The sequence below is a fragment of the Mustela nigripes genome, chromosome 10, assembly GCF_022355385.1.
Source record: "Mustela nigripes isolate SB6536 chromosome 10, MUSNIG.SB6536, whole genome shotgun sequence".
NCBI classification, from domain to species: Eukaryota; Metazoa; Chordata; class Mammalia; order Carnivora; family Mustelidae; genus Mustela; species Mustela nigripes.
The window spans coordinates 50326108-50344006 of record NC_081566.1 but is presented as its reverse complement, the minus strand read 5'-3'; positions in this window follow the sequence as shown (position 1 = coordinate 50344006).

The following is a 17899-nucleotide window of genomic DNA, read 5'->3' as shown; positions in this document are numbered from 1 at the left end:
TGTATCACATTGACTGATTTGCGGATGTTGAACCAACCTTGCAGCCCTGGAATAAATCCCACTTGGTCGTGGTGAATAATCTTTTTTAATGTACTGTTGAATCCTATTGGCTACTATTTTGTTGAGTATTTTCGCATCTGTGTTCATCAAGGATATTGGTCTATAGCTCTCTTTTTTTTTTTGACTCTAGCTTTCAGTAATTATTTTGTTTAAATATAGTTTTATAAGAAATGGTAGAATTGATACAGAAACATCTGTAAATAAAGTACAGATGTGCCAAATTGCCAAATATATTTTTCAAAAGTGATTTATCAGTTTTGAAGACACATTTTCAGAAGAAACTACCATCAAAGCACTGTAAGAAGGCAATTTTCTTTGAGGGAAGGTTACCAAATGAGTAAATGAAAAAATGGGTAAAACCAAAAGAAAACAGAACAGATACAGCAGAAACAAAGGGGAAGGAATACACTCAAAAAATAATTACAAAAATGAAAAATTATGGTCATTTGCCTTATTCACTTTTAAAAATGTTGGATTTTCTATGTTCATTTTTAAAATAAGAGCTGTAAAGTTTTTTTTATTTAACTCCTCTTTAGCTCATCTCAGTTTTATGTGAGAAGGTTCATCTAACTTTTATCTTTTCTTTTATGTGTGCACTTTCCGCAAAACATAAACTGCTTTGACTTATGCATTATTCTTTTAGGATATCAAGGGAGTGTTTGTTTGACTTTTTGACATGCCATTTCATTGGCTTGAAATAGTTCATGTGTTCACAATGTAAGCAGAATGCAAGCAGAAAGTCTGTCACAGAGCTGTCCTCCCTACGGGACTCTGACAGAACCAGGCTTCAGGGAAGCGACATGGGCCACAATGCTACAGCAGTCCTCAGACGCATTTCATTCAGTCAGTCAGAATACACCCGTTAAATACCTGCCACATCAGTGGGTATTTCTGTAAGCCAACAAAACTCTTTTCATGCACCTTACATTCTAGTGCTGGCAAACAATGAAATTTTTCTAAGTTAATCTTGCTTAATTAGAAAGCAATATGTGTTAAGGAGAAAATTGGGACGAAGACACAGGACAAAATTCAGTAAAAGGATTGTGCCTTTAAAAAGAGTTGTCAAGGTGGGGTGCCAGTGGCTCAGTGGGTTAAAAAGAGTTGTCAAGGTTAGCCACTTGGAGGAGGTTGACCTTGAAACAAAGACTGGAAGAGGGTGAAGAAGAAAGTGGTGTGGATACAGGAGGGTCAGGGGTGGTGGGGAGCACCCCATTCAGAGACAACATGAAATGAAAGAGCTCTGAAGCAAGTAATTGGTATTGACACACCCTAAGCACTGCTAATCAAAAAGTAGGATAAATAACATGGACTGCCTATAACTAATGGACATTTATCATATAATTGCATTTCCCCAAATCCGGTAGAAAAGATATAAATGGTAAATCCATGCAATTTATAAGACTAGAAAGGTAGTAATTTACAAAATAAAAATTTCTTCCTATTCTAATCAGATTACATATTAGTAAATAGAAATCACAGACATGCATTTGCCCACTAAGTAAGATTTTTGGTTGATCTAAACGTATTAATTAGATGAGATCATCTCTCAGGTTAAACCAAATGGTGATGATTTTTTTTTTCATGATAAAACATTTTCTTTTTTAAAATGTTTTCTATGGGAATATTTTATGTGTGGTTTTTCCTTTTAATTTTTACATAAAGAGAAAGAGTCGTTGATACTCAGACTTTGTTTAGAAAATTTGGAAACTGTGTTTTATTAAGGTGAAGAGTATAATTTGAAGAGATTCCAAGGGGATAATAGTCATCAATAAAATCTTTTCCACATTTAGTAACATACAGGACAAATCAGTCTTGGTGATGAATATTTTACCAAAAAGTTATATCACAGGAGACAGTGTGGGGATCAGAGTTGAACCATCATCTTACAAGGACCAACTCAAAATCATCTTTTCTGTAGAGATATATCCACTTAAAAATAAACTTGTGCTTAACTCAGTTTGTGGAGCACTTGGGACTCTCTCATGGACATCTTATCTCCTTCCTTGAATTTGGCTTATTTATGTCATCTCTACTTATAGAATGTAGCATTATTTAGAACATATTAAAAGGAACAATTTTAATGTTAAAATATTGAAAAAAGATAGTAATTAGAAGATGCTGAGATAGAAGAATGCTGTGCAAAGAAATAATGAGTTTCAGAATGAATATTCAAAAACACCTTAATACATTTCTAAATCTAAATCAATATTAATATAATGCCATATTAATGATAACAAAATCATGACTTTTATATTTTTTTGGAGGTTGTACCTTGTAGGCTAAGAAATATGAAAAAACAAGATAAATTTTATCAATATATAATGCTTTATTATATATACAAAATTCAGATTCTAAAAAAATATTATAGCTCACAAGATACTTTTGCTGTTGGATTTGTTTAAATACTTTTAAAAATCTTTATTTTTATCTGTATTAGAAATAAACTTTTGGAAATGATAAATTTGGAATTTTACAAATTATAATACCAACAAAATTGAAATAAAATATATCACAACCAGTTTATAATAAGGTAAACAGAAACCATGAGAAACTGTTTGAAAGTATAATGTTATAAAAAGAGCCATGTTTAGGAACCACATGCCAATGACAAAAGTATATGAACAGATGCTTGTGAGAATGAACAAAGGTAGAAACTTGACTTAAATTGGAGTCAGGAAGCCAGGAAGGGAGAGCTCTCACACAAGTACCTCTCCTCTTGACTTACACGACCAGCAGAGGAAGGAAGATTTCCATGTGCCTCAATAATAATAAACTGCCCACCACTTGCTGCTGGTGAGAAACTTGAACTCTCATTCTCTTCCAAAGAACTTACACTCAAAAAAGTTCTCGCCTCCCTTTTGTTTCTTTGGAATTGTCTATGGTTCGCTTTAGTTTACCTTTCTGAATTGCAATTCCCCCACTATTCTCAAAGAAACTCACCTTTGTTTAATTATTACCATTGGTTTTATTTCAACTTGGTATGTTTAACGTCCAAAACAAGAATAGCAACTGCTTTGTCAAGAGGATCCCCAACAAGGTGAAAACAACTCTCTGTGACATCCTACCTTGGGGGCTAAAAATGTCCACCACTTTCACCTACAATGACAGGACCATCAGGGAGCTGTTCAAGCCCAGCTTGAAGCAGTTTCCAGCCTTGTTCAGTTATCAGACCTCCCTGCACTGGTACACACGTAAAGGTCTGGTTGAGATGGAGCTCACCGGGACCAAGAGCACCATGAATGACCTGGTATCTGAGTACCAACAGTACCAGGACATCACAGCCAAAGAGGACAGTGAGTTTGAGGAGATGGTTGTGGAGGTGGTCTTCAGCTGTCTGGTACCTGGCACAACAGGAGAGCCATGTGAACTCTATTCCATCACAACCTGTTCTCCAACATCCAGGTCTCACTGTGCGTACATTTGCTCCTGTCTTGATATCACATGCTTACCGCCACCACTAAAGCATTTTCATGGTGGAAAAGAAATATTTTTAAATTTTAAATTGGACTCTTTTATGTAATTTTTTACATTGTTTTTAAATGATCGTGAAATACAGAATGGAATCAGATAACCCAAGTTATGTGCATTGATAATCTCAGACTGATAAAGAGTTGAGAGGGAAAAAAAGTTAGTCTCTCCAAACATAGCTCTTTTTCTTTTATTCACTATTCACTATGATTTATTTTTTATTTTTTTAGTTGCAATATAATGCCCCCAAATTTAGAAGAAATATAGCAAGGAGAAATTATACCAATTTTATATTGTGACTCTGTATGAGTGTCTCAGGATCTAAATATTTTCTTTGACCTCTTTATTTCAGGTACTTCACAGAAATGATCATCCGCCCCTCTCTACACCAAAGCATGAAAGCAGATTGCCTTAAATAGAAAGGTTGATTGCTTCCTGGAGCCGTTCCTCCTTAGGAGACATGTCCTTTGAAAATGTTCTGCATTAGAAAATATATTTCATCACATAGCATTCAGATTCATTTTAAAATGAGTAAACAGGAAAACAGTTTCATGAAGGAAAGAGAATTTGTTGAAATTGTTATCCCCAAGTCATTTTTATATTCTGATTAAAAGCACAGCAATTTAATATGAAATTCTCTGAAAATATTATATCACTTTTGAAAATAGGGGTAACAGAGTTTAAGGTTTAAGAAATGTCTTTTAGAGAGACAGCATTTATGTTGAATATTGAAATGTTTACACCATTCTGAGCTGTCTAAATACTTCTTCCTAGCGAGCTTGCAACTTATGGTCCATCATTTTAAGTCTTTTTTGCTTTCAGTAACCATTTACTTGCTTTACTGTGACATTATAGATTGAATTTTAACACTCACATTTTTCCTTTTAACACAATAGCTACTTAGTGTCAGACACTAATTTCAGAACTTAAAAGCTATGGGATTTGGACCAATCTATTTAACTTCTTTATATGTAAATTTGAAATAATAATACATTTCTTAAAATATAATGGAGATTCAATGAAAACTTTGCATAAAAAACATATATATAGTGTCTTAAGCCCAACTGATGCTTGGTGAATATGAGTTCTGATAATATTTGTTGAATAAGTGGAGGTTTTCCATGCTTCCCTATAGCTTCCCTATAGTGAGGTCATGCATATTCCTAATGAGAATGGGAAAAATAAATGTCATCAGTGCTTCTGGACCCTGATAGTAATGGGCACCCCTACTTGTGGGGAGAGATGTCTTCAGGGAGGAGATTTATATACTATATACCTATATACTTAGGGCTATATTATATACTATAGTCCTTTAAAGATGATATTGCCAAGTCTAATTCATGCACATTTTTCATGGAAATAGCTCCACTATAATGTGTGTATCTATAAAGATTATTTTGCTTTGTCCATCAGCATATTTATTGAGTTCCCTGCATGTGTCAGTAAACTTTGCCCATGGCCCTCTTACTCAGGAAGGAATATCTTTACCAAAAAATTATCCCTAAATAAATTACTTATTATAGATGATATATCTACACACATCAACTTATCACAGAAAATGAAGGAAATTTACTGGATGTTTAACTGGGTTCATAAACTAGGAAGTTTGAAACAGACATTTAAGCAATTTAAATTAAAGTATACATAAAATTGCATTTTCAAATGAATGGTAAAAATGGTCTTGGTTTTATTTTACCTAAAGAGTTTTCTTTTTTAATATGAAAAAGTGATGCATTTATAGAGAATGATGCATTTAACTTATTCTGCAAAGTGTACTTTCCATTTGCTTAAGATATGCTACATGTTTCAGGACTTATTCTCGAAAAACTTCGAAAGACAGTTTGAAATATTGCCTTTATTAATGTTCTGTGAGATTTTGAGGGCTTATATAGACACTTAAAAAATTGGAGTTGGCTATCCTTAAGGAAGAACAGATGTTTTGACATATGTCCAGATGAGTACTCTGAACTAGAAATTCAAATCTCCTTCTGGAAAACTTTTTGTGCTAACATATGGTAGACAATGAATCTTAAAAACCATTGGCTATGGACTTGACAGCAAAATAGGATTAGTTACGATTTATTTACAGAGATTAACCAAATTGAGCACAGAAATGAATGGAATTGGCTATATTCCTTTGATCTTCACATGATTGGCAAAAATTCCTTCGATCTCTCCAAAAAATTCCTTAAACTCTCTGAAATTTACATGAAATATAATATTTTTAGACATATTTCATATCTGTCTTTGTTAAATCATGTAGAACACTTTCCATGCCTACAAGATCATTAACAGTCCTAAAAGGAATATAAATTTGTAGTCCCCAAATTGTAGAAAGAAATGCTCAAACTTGAGTCTTTTTATTCTTTTCTCTATTATCATATAAAATGATGGATTCAAAGCAGAACAATATCCATATTTAAATGGCATCAAACAAAATCATATCCTTTCTCTATTGCTGATGATAATTACATATGGAAATATCTCTCCATTTTTGTAGATTTACATTCATATAATTTAAAAGTTTAAAATAAGAAGTGCATATTTTTCAGCTATTATTTTAAACAAGCCCAAACATAGAATAATTTATGCATTTAAACAAGATGTACGGCATGGTTTTTATTTTCTTTCTTGGACATGTATCATGTGTACATGATAAAAATAGCCGTCGCTATGTTTCCTTCTGTTTAAATGCCATTTTCTTTCCTCTTTCTTTCCTTCCTTTCCTACCCTCCCTCCTTCCTTTATTTCTTTTTTTCCTTTTTTAATTTTTTTTTTAATATGTTGTCTTCTCTTTGGACATTAAATCTGTTTTGTAAAGGTTCAGAAACACAAAATATATTTTCAGCACTCTCTACAAAATTACCTCAGATTTGATTTACAACAATTGCAACAGGGGAAGGTATTTAATAGATTTCTCATATACTTAGAAGTTGAAATTTGGGTTAAAATGTGAGTAATGAGCTCTGTTTAGCTCATGTACTTATCGGAGAAAGGGTACCTCATGATAGTAACTAGTCTGGCAAGAACAATAATGGGCTTACATTATCCAAATTTCCATATGGTCCTAGAATTAATCTTTGGGGGAATACAGTTGAAACCTTAATTCCATTCTTCCCTACGAAGCTTTAAAATATTACATTCTATTTCATGCTTAGAATTAAGGAAATACATATAAAGCTGTTTTAACTACACCCAAGGTCTTCTAAGAGATAACTATAATAAAGAATATTGTACTCATTAATGTTCTGTATATTTTAACCTAGATATTTTGCCCACAGGCATATTTTCTCTAGGCCAGGATTCTCAATTTCTAAAGAGTGCACACTCAGTGTTTCCTAGTGCAGAATATAAAGATTACTTAAAAAGTCGTTTTTATCTAAGACTAATTGTTGCCTTGATCACAACTGCAAGCAAAGATGTGTTTCTTGTTTTATTGCACAATTGATCAATACGCCTAATCCACATAAAGTGGCGAGGCATATTTTTTCTGAATAAATATGCTGAGGTGGTTCTCAAATCTCTGCTGTCCCCTTGAGAATCACTTTTCTAGATACATCCTATTAATCTTCAATATCGTTTGTGGGCTTTTCAGCTGGTTATTGCCTATGACTAATCTTTGGCCAAGCAGTAAAAATAAGAATGTGTTTACATTATTCACCTAAATTATAAATTTGCCTTTTCAGGTATTTCAGGTAGTTTAGAGTTTCATAGGATTTATATATACCTGCTAAATATGAATTTTCAAACTCCTTAAAAATTGTGTGGGATAGTGAAAACAATGTTTAAGAAACACATCTGGACTGGAATGTGAAATCTACCTCTTTGTTTCTGTATTCTTAGGTGACTTGAATAACCTCTGAACTGTTTCCTTATCCATAAGAAGGAAATAGCATCATACACTCCTCAATATTCAGAAGATACTGTTTTGTGTTCTCTTTCTGTTTCAAAGTCAGTATCTCCTTAGAAATTGAAACATTAACCCTCTGACACTCTTGGTCTGAAAAAAAGTCCCTGGCAACCTGAACTAAGATCCGTTTACATTGTCTTTTAATTATATACCTTGGGATTACACAAATAATTTAGGGGCAATGTTAATGAGTTTTCACACAAGATAAATTAAGCAAAAGGCAAGGTATCCAAGCCAGACAATTTGATGATCTGTAAAGCTGCTTTAAGGATCTGAGTGAAAGGTACTTGAATCAATATGACACCAAATAGAAATATGGATTTGCCCAATAAATGAAGATCTCTGGAAATAGTAAAAATGATAATAAATATGTGGGTTTTTTTTTTCTTATGTAGGCTTGCTTTAAGAGGAATTAGACTCTTTAAAGACAAAATAGTAAAAATAAATTTAATAAATAAATAAATTATATAAATAAAATATAGAATTGAAAGAAGAGAGGAATAGAAGGGAGCACTTGATTTATTGTGTTAAAAAGGAATTTCTTTGTGTGTTAAAAAGTAATTTAACACTATTTTTTAAAACTATAAATAATCAAACAACAGTGATGCAAAGAAAACTGGAGTCACTATATTAACATAAGAAAACATAAAATTCAGAACAAGAAATATAGTCAGAAATAAAGTAATCAGTTGAGAGAAAAGATTAAAAAATTAATAGAGAAATGCTCAATTAGAATTGGACATGTTAATATTCTTCTCTGTGAAATAGCATACAGTAAACGGAAGACCTGATAAATAGAAGCTGACCTAATTGACACTTTCAAATGCACCCAAGAAGCAAAAACAAGATATACACTAAAAAACAAACAAAAAAACCCACTTTTGGAATATTTACCAAAATAGAACATTCTCTGGGCCATCAAATAAACATCAGTAAATTTGAAAGAATTGAAGGTAGTCAAAATATTTTTCTGACCACAATGGAAACTTCATATGGAAATCAACAATAGAAAGATATCTGGAAAATGACAACTATTTGGAAATTAAACAATTATTTTTAAATAACTTATGAGTTCAATGGAGATTCATAAGGGAAATTCGAAAATATTCTGAATTGAATAAAAACGAAAACTTACCATATTGCAATGTGGAACATAGGTAATGCAGTACTTGAAGGGATTTTATAACATTAAATACTTGTATTGAAGTATGGTCTCAAATCAATTATCATTCATGTTAAGCAATGATTAAAAAAAGAGAGAGAAAATTAAATCCAAACAAGTAAAAGAGAGGATATAACTAAAATTTAAAAAAAAAAGATGAAATAGAAAGAAATTATAGGAAATAATCAGGTAAAAGAAGAACTAAAAAGCACTGGAATGGTAAATATGTCAAAAATATAGAATACATTTATACATATATTTCATCTCTTAATTTTACTAAAAGACATAAGATTATATAAAGCAATAATTATAGTACTGTTTTTGGTTTTAAAACATATATAGATGTGATTTTTAAATTCAATTTATTTAAACTAAAAAAAAAAAAAGAAGAAAGAAAGAAAGCTGTTCACCCATCTTTACCGTACTCCACACCTCCTCCTGATGACCACCAATAGGTTTTCTACATCTATGAACTTGTATTTGCATATATTATTATCTATATTGAAAGTATATTATACATGTGTTTAGATTCTAGATATATGGGATATTATAAGGCATTTGTCTTTCTTTGTCTTATTTCACTCACTATAGTACTATGCAAGAGAATGAAAGAGGAAAATAAATATAGAGCAATAGCAGAGCAAAGTTGCAATATTACATTCGAATTAAGTCAGTAATAATGTGAAGTAGATCATAACATACCAAGATACATGTTGTAAATCCTAGAAGGAATATAAGATCAACAGAAGAATTAAAACAATATACTAGAAAATATTTGTGGGACATCTTAACCCATCATTGGGTTAAGCCTCTGCCTTCAGCCTACGTCATGGTCTCAAGGTCCTGGGATCCGAATCAAACCCCGCATCTGGCTCTTTGCTCAGCAGGAAGCCTGCTTCTCCCTCTCTCTCTGCCTGCCTACTTGTGATCTCTCTCTCTCTCTGTCAAATAAATAAATACAATCTTTAAGAAAATTTTTGTTTTACCTGAAAGGAGTTGGTAATGGAAAAATGAAGGAGCAACAAAGAGTCTTATCAAAAATAAATGGCATATATATATATATATATATATATATATATATATATATTATAGTAGTAAACCCAATGGTATGAGCAATTAAGTCAAATATAAGTGAACTAATCACTATAATTAACTTCAGAAATTGTAACTTTGGATTAAAGAGCAAGACTCAGGTATATTCAGTAGAAAGAGAGACATTTTTATATTTAAAGGTATAAATTAAGGTTTATCCATATATCAATATTTTCTTTCTCAATATGTTAAATCTACTTAATCTTCTCAGTTTTGACAGATAATTTTTAAGTGATAACACATTTCATGAGTTCTTTGCATATAAAATCTAGGTTACTAGGGAATTATAAAAAAATGAAAGTCTACCGGGGCGCCTGGGTGGCTCAGGGGGTTAAGCCTCTACCTTCAGCTCGGGTCATGATCCCAGGATCTTGGGATGGAGCCCCACATCAGGCTCTCTGCTCAGCAGGGAGCTTGCTTCCCCCCTGCTCTGCTTGCCTCTCTGCCTATTTGTGATCTCTGTCTGTTAAATAAATAAACAAAATCTTAAAAAAAAAAAATAAAAGCCTACCAAATAATAGACTGTACAACATCAACAGTGACCTTAATGTAAACTATGGATTTTTAATGATTATCGTGTGTCATCATAGGTTCATCAGTTGTAATAAATGTACCACTGATGTGGAATGTTCATAATGAGGGAGGTTGTACATGTGTGGAGACAGGGGGTATATAGGAATTATTTGTATTTTCTCCTTAATTTTGCCATGAACTTAAAACTGCTCTTAAAAGTAAAGTATATATATTATTTTATGCACATAAGTACATATGGATGGCACATAAAATAACATAATGTAAAATAAAGTACATGCACATATTTTATATGTATACACAAATTTTTTTTTAAAGATTTTATTTATTTATTTGACAGAGTCACAGTGAGAGAGGGAACACAAGCAAGGGGAGTGGGAGAGGGAGAAGCAGGCTTCCCTCTGAGCAAGGAGCGTGATGTGAGGCTCCATCCCATGACCCTGGGATCATGACCTGAGTCAAAGGCAGCTGCTTAATGGCTGAGACACCCAGGTGACCCACAAACAAATTTTTTTGTATAAAAAAGAAAGTTGTCTAGTGTGAGGGTAAGCCTTCGTAGGATAAAAGTAAGAGCTGGATATCAGCAACAGCTATAATTAAGAAACATTTTGCTTTCAGACTTCTGTTGTTTGTGTATACATATAGATTCTAGATGTTTCGAAGATAGCCATGAAATGATGATATTAATGAAGAATAAGAATAAAAATGTCTGATGATGCAAGAGCCAGAGTCATTTTAATGCAGATTTCTGTGACTGATAATCCTGAAGACTGGTGGCAATATTCGTTACAATCATTTATGTAAAACGGTAACAAAGTAAAACAAGGTGGCTTAAAAAATATATTGTTAACAGAGTTGTGTGACTAAAAGTTTACATATGGATGAAACAGGATTGTTTGAGCAAAGTGACTGTTAGAAACTCATTTTTAAAAAGAAAATAGCCTAACTAGGATTGCAGTCTATGTAAATTAGGTTTATGGGTTTAACTTGGGGTAAATGGGAGATTGCAAGTTGGAAGCACAGCTTGCTTATTACACACAAAAAGCACATGTCTAAATGCCTTTTTATTTGTTTTTGCTTCATACAAGATTCAAGTTGTGCAAGAGTATCTGAAATGGAACAATTGTGAAATACAAGATTTATCTCTAAGTAGTTATTTCTTAGGAGAGGAATATGAAATAATTTAGGAATGAAACACAGTGACATATGTATCTCTTTTAATAATGCAATTCTGTCTATTCAAAATGTTAGGCAACATGTTTACCTGTTAGCAAATATGGCAACCATTTGAGGCAGGAAAACAAAAAGTTACTATATTGATAATTCTTAAATGCAATTGGAGTTTCTTAAATCATAAAGCATCAGTTTCAGCCAACATGGCGGGATGATGTTTGTGTATTAATACCTGACAATAAGTGTCCTAGAGCACTGAGAAATTTCCTTTTACATGAAAATAAGTCTATCATGAGTTTTTACAGCATTAATTGTTTTATAAAACTACAGACTTATATAATTTTATGGTTAAAGATGCTTCCCTAATTTCTCAGTTAAAGACTCCAAGGCCCACATAATTTAAGGTCAGACAAAATCTCAAAGTCAAACAGCAAGTAGGGAGAATTGAAACACATATATCCTGACTTCTTCTAGGGCTGGGGGAGGAGAAATTCTTCCTTTCTCCCACAACAGTAAAATAGGTTTCTTCCTGTTGGGAATGTAAGGTATGTCCCTTCTTGTTGGAGTCTGCAATTGTTCTAAGAGGCTGGGTACGAGAACATGCCCTCTGTTTTCAATAAGGTTTCCTTTCTTCAGTGTCACAATTGATACACAGTTTCTAATAAGAAAACCCACCAAAAAGAGGAAGAAAAAGATAATGAAAGAAAATACTTGCCATTCACTTACATTAATAAAAGCATTTCTTTCCAATCACCTGATATTTGAAATTAATTATTTAAAAAATAGAAGCTGTGAGTAATAAACTTTTTTCCCCCCAAATTCCCCAACAATTGTTGCTGAGGTGTATCTTGCAATCAAAATAAGAACTGCAAGGGTCTGTCCAACTATGACACTGGCTCCAAATGTGGAAATGTCTGTAGGAGTTGACTTAGGGCCCAGGTGAGTGCCCCCAGGCATCACAAGCAAGTAGCATCACTATTTTTTTTAAATTTATTTTCAGCATAACAGTATTCATTATTTTTGCATCACACCCAGTACTCCATGCATCTGTGCCCTTTATAATACCCATGACCTGGTACCCCAACCTCTCACCTCCGGCCCCTTCAAAACCCTCAGATTGTTTTTCAGAGTCCATAGTCTCTCATGGTTCATGGTCGCCAAACCGTGGAAAGAACCAAGATGCCCTTCAACGGACGAATGGATAAGGAAGATGTGGTCCATATACACTATGGAGTATTATGCCTCCATCAGAAAGGACGAATCCCAACTTTTGTAGCAACATGGAAGAGTAAGATGAGTAACAACAATGTCACAAAAAGTGGGAAGACAGAATTTAAATAATCTATTATAAGATACCTGCACCACACCTTAAGGTTAAATTAGACTACGTTACTGTATATGTTTTTTTCCCCCTACTGTTGTATCTTTTCCTTTATTGGATAATGTTTTATTTTCCAGAAGTGTGAGTGTTTGTGTGTGTGTGTTTCTAAATGGTTAAAGCTATTGGCTTAGGTATTAATCTTGCTTTTCTCTTCTTCAGGATCTCCCGGAAGATTCCATTCCCTATTACATGGAAAGCACATTTTTAAAAGATTCTGTATGTTTGACAATATATGTTTTTAAACATTATTATAATTAAAATGAAAACATGAAAAAAATAAACAGAAAAATAAACAATATGTAAAGATAGGTAGGAAGTTAATCTTATTAAATGTCCAATTAAAATGAGAAGTCAGAGAAAGGAAGTAAAATAAACAAGAAACAATCACAAATAGACAATATTAATAAGATGGTGAATTTTAATTTAGACATACCAATAACTTCAGTTTAAATGTGAATGTTCTAAACAAGTTAAAGTCAGAGATTACAGATTGGATTCTAAAAATCACAGGAACCAACTAAAGGTTGGTTAGAAGACAGACACTTGAAGGGGCACCTGGGTGGCTCAGTGGGTTAAGCCTCTGCCTTCGGTTCAGGTCATGATCTCAGGGTCCTGGAATCAAGCCCCACATCAGGCTCTCTGCTTGGTGGGGAACCTGTTTCTGCTCTCTCTCTGCCTGCCTTTCTGCCTACTTGTGATCTCGCTTTGTCAAATAGATAAATAAAATCATTGAAGAAAGAAAAGAAGACAGACATTTGAAATATAGACTCAAGTTAATATGTGCAGAATAGAGAAAGATATACAAGGTAAGCACTGTTCAAAGCAAAAGATATACTTTTATTGACTTCAGAGAAAGGAGGCTAATATAATAGAAGAATATCTGAAATAAACAGGAATGTTATTTAATGGTAAAGAGGTAAATTTTCCAAGAAGATATAATGTTCTTAAAGCTGTATGTGCCCAATTTTTGTTTTTTGTCTGTGTCAAAACACATGAGGCAAAAACTGTCAGAACCGGAAAGAGAAATAGGCAAATGTTAAAGACATCAATGTCACCTCTCAGTAACTGATACATTAAGGGGGCAGAATATATCTATATCAGTAAAGATATAGATGATCTGAATAGTACTATCAATAAACTTGAACTACTTGCTACTTACAAAACACTCCATCCAGTAGCAGAGTACATATTATTCTTAAGTAAACATGTATCATATCAAGAGACCACAATCTGAGCCATAAAACAAACCTTAGCAAATTAAAAAAAAAAATTATGCAAAGTATGTCTGTAGACCATGGAACAATTAAACTAAAAATCAGTAATATAATATGGTGGGGCATTCTCATGTCATTGGAAATTGAACAATATACTTCTTCTAAAAATTCCATGGGTCAAAGAGGACATATTGAAGGAATTTTTTTTTAAAGATTTTATTTATTTAATTGACAGAGAGAGATCACAAGTTGGCAAAGAGGCAGGCAGAGAGAGAGAGAGGAGAAAGCAGGCTCCCTGCTGAGCAGAGAGCCCGATGCGGGACTCCATCCCAGGACCCTGAGATCATGACCTGAGCCGAAGGCAGCGGCTTAACCCACTGAGCCACCCAGGCACCCCACGAAGGAATTTTTTTAAATCCTATGATCCAGAAATCTCACTCCCTGATACCCATGCAAAAGCATTGAAAACTTATGTCTCCGAAACCCCTGTGCATGGATAGTTACAGCAGTTTTATTCATAATTTCCAAAACTTGGAGGCAACCAAGATGTCCTTTTGTAGGTACATGGTAAATACACTGTGTTATATCCAGACAATGGAATACTATTCAGTACTAGAAAGAAATTACCTCTTAAGTCATGGAAAGAAATAGAGGAATCTTAAATGCATATTACTAAGAGAAATAGGTCAATCCAAAAGGCTATATATTGTATGGTTCCAACTACACGACATTTTGGAAAAGGTAAAACTGTAAAGACAGTAAAACAATTTGTGGTTATGGAGGGGGAGGGATGACTAGGTGGACACACAGGACTTTTAGGGCAGTGAAAATATTCCGCATGTTATCATAGTGATAGATACATGTCATTCCACATTTGTCAAACAGTGAGGAACAAAGGGAACATCTTTGGTCAATTTGTAGCTTCTCTTTTCAAGCTCTGGACAGTGGTTTTCACAGATGAAAGGTTTCAAATTCCTCATCTTAAATACGGTTGAGTTTAATGACTTGTTTCCAAAGTACAGAGTATCGAAATGAGAAGAGAGGTAAAAAAGCATATCTAATTTGGGGTACCTGGGTGATGCAGTCAGTTGGACATCCACTTTTGATTTCAGCTCAAGTTGTGATCTCAGAGTCGTGATCTCAGGGTCATGAGATGGAGCACTGAATAGAAACCTGGTTTGAGTTCTGAGCTCAGTGCACAATCTGCTTGAGACTCTCTCTTCTCCCTCTGCCCCTTCTGCTCATGCTCTCTCTCTCTAACTTCTTTTAAAAAGTACAGCGAACTTTAGAATGAATAACCATTGCAAACACTATCTCAACCAGTTGATAGAGTTTAACACCAATGGAGTTAAGTCATATCCAATATCATGTACCTTTGATATGATGTAATGAGGATAGCACTTCACCTTTGTGATAGTCTACCTCCCCCAAATTATAGTCTTTGTCTAATCGTGAGGGAAAAAAATAAAGCAAACCCAAGATGAGAGACATTCTATAAAATATCTAACCAGTATACCTTAAAACCATCAAAGTAATCAAAAACAAAGAAAATCTAGGAAGCTGTCACAAACTATAAGAGGTTAATCAGATATGAAATTGGTGAATAAATATATTAAGTTAATAAATGATTTAAATATACTGTGGTAAAAGGATCCTGGACAAGAGAAAGAACATTAAAAAAATCTAGTGCAATAGAAATAAATTGTGTTGTTACTTAATAATAAATAGTAATAATAATAAATAGGATAATGAATATAAAAGTGTAATATATCACATATATGCATATATGTCATATATGCATATTTCAGATACAGAATATAAAAGTAGTAAATCACTGTCACTTGTTTCAACATAACACTTATTAAGAATATAAATTGAATGGAATATATAACCCAATATACATTTTAAAGAATAAAATTCTAAATATTATTTTAAAGAATAATATTTTAAAGAATATATTTTAAAGAATAATGTAACCCAATATATATCATATATTTTAAAGTGTGATATAATTTATATAAATTTCAAGACATAAAATTTACTTAACAGAGATAGATGATAGTTGGATAGATCAATTAATGCAAAAGCAACTTGCTGAACAATGAGTTCAGGGAAACTTAGTCTTTTTCAACTTTATTAAAAAACAAGTGACAAATATAATAAAAATACGTATTTAAAGGGTACAATGTGAAGATTTGAGGTAGAGTGAAAAGATTTCCACCATTGAGTAAATGAGCACATCATTATTTCCTTACTTCCTCTTTTTTTTTTTTTTTTTTGTGAGAACATTTAACATTTCCTCTAAAAGCAAATTTCAGTCATTTGGATGTCAACCTAATGTGTCATCTTTTTCCATGTGAAGATTGGGTGTCATCCACATGCCCCTCACTTTCCTTATATGTGACCTGCCTAATTCTTTTTCATTTGTTTTGTAGCTCGGATGCATCTTCCTTCAGAAAACCAATCTTGATATCCAGGTTAAATGTCCATACATTTAATTCATGTAGCATCCAGCACTTTCATTATGATACTACTGATTATGCTATAAAGATACTGTTGGTAAAATGATCTACACTGATCCTCACTAAAATGTAATCACAATGGGTGGAGAGACTGAGTTTATATGTTCAGAATTTAGCAAATTCCTCATATAAAGGCTTCAACAGTGTACAGATTAAGGATTAATATCAAGATTGATTTGTTCTTCTAACAAAATATTAAGAAGGTATTAAGAAGAAAACATTAAAACTTTTAATAAGTAGAAAAGAACTTTCTACAGATGATGTAGTTGTAATGTTTTGAAGTACAGCTAGAATTTTTTTAAAAAAAGAGCAATAAGATCTGGAAGACACTCATTGTGGAAAAAATGACATCAGTAAAAGCAGAGGTGAAGTATTTGGGAAATAGAATTTTTTGTATTGTTTTCTAAATTACTTCTACATGATGGAAAATAAGTGATGGAATTGAGCCAGATACAAGACTTCATATAACATAAAAATATAATTTTATACCTCTTTTTCTAAAAATGTAGAAGGTTACTCTCGTGTAATAACCTGTTTTCACTTCTTTAATTTTCTGTGAAGGAAGTTATGTTCAAAATGGAGGGGATTTCTCTAGCTACATAGTCTGTTAATTAAAGATGATTAACCACGAAGACTGCATTCATTTGGTCTTTGTCCATGGATATCATAAAGCACTGTTTTTAAAATTAGTATATTATATACACTTATAAATTATGTTTCCACAAAAACACATCAACAGCATTTATATTAATAATGCTTCTTCTAGAGGACAGTGGTTTGCTGTTACACTACATTACTTTATCATGATTCTTCATGTTCCATTTTCCCCTAAGGGCAATACAAAATGAAATAGCAAATATTTGGTAAAACAACAACAACAACAACAAAAAACTGTGTTAAAAATAAATGTCAAAATATCTACATCTATTGTGCATTGTTTTGATTTTTGTAATGATTTCATGGTTTAATATAAATGTCACATTATCAATTATACATGTCAAGTATGTGTATTTTATTATATGCTAATTGTTAATCAGTGACACTTTGATAAAAGACTATATATATTTCACTCACTAAAATTTTAGTCAAATCAAATAATAGCAAATCCTAATTTTTGTCATTATTGAAATTCTCCATTTAAGATATGCTTTATTACTTATGACTGTGGTATTTTAAAGTAATCAATCCAACCAGCTACATATTTAGTTAAGCCAACCATCATACTACACCTTTTATGTGCATATAATTTTATTACATTTCAAATAAATTTATTTTTCTTAACTACTTATCTTTTTCTCCTTCATTGGGATCTGTTCTTTTCATATCTGTGATCATTTAGCGCTTATCATTCATAATTATTCCACTTCCATTTGGTTCATTTTTCTC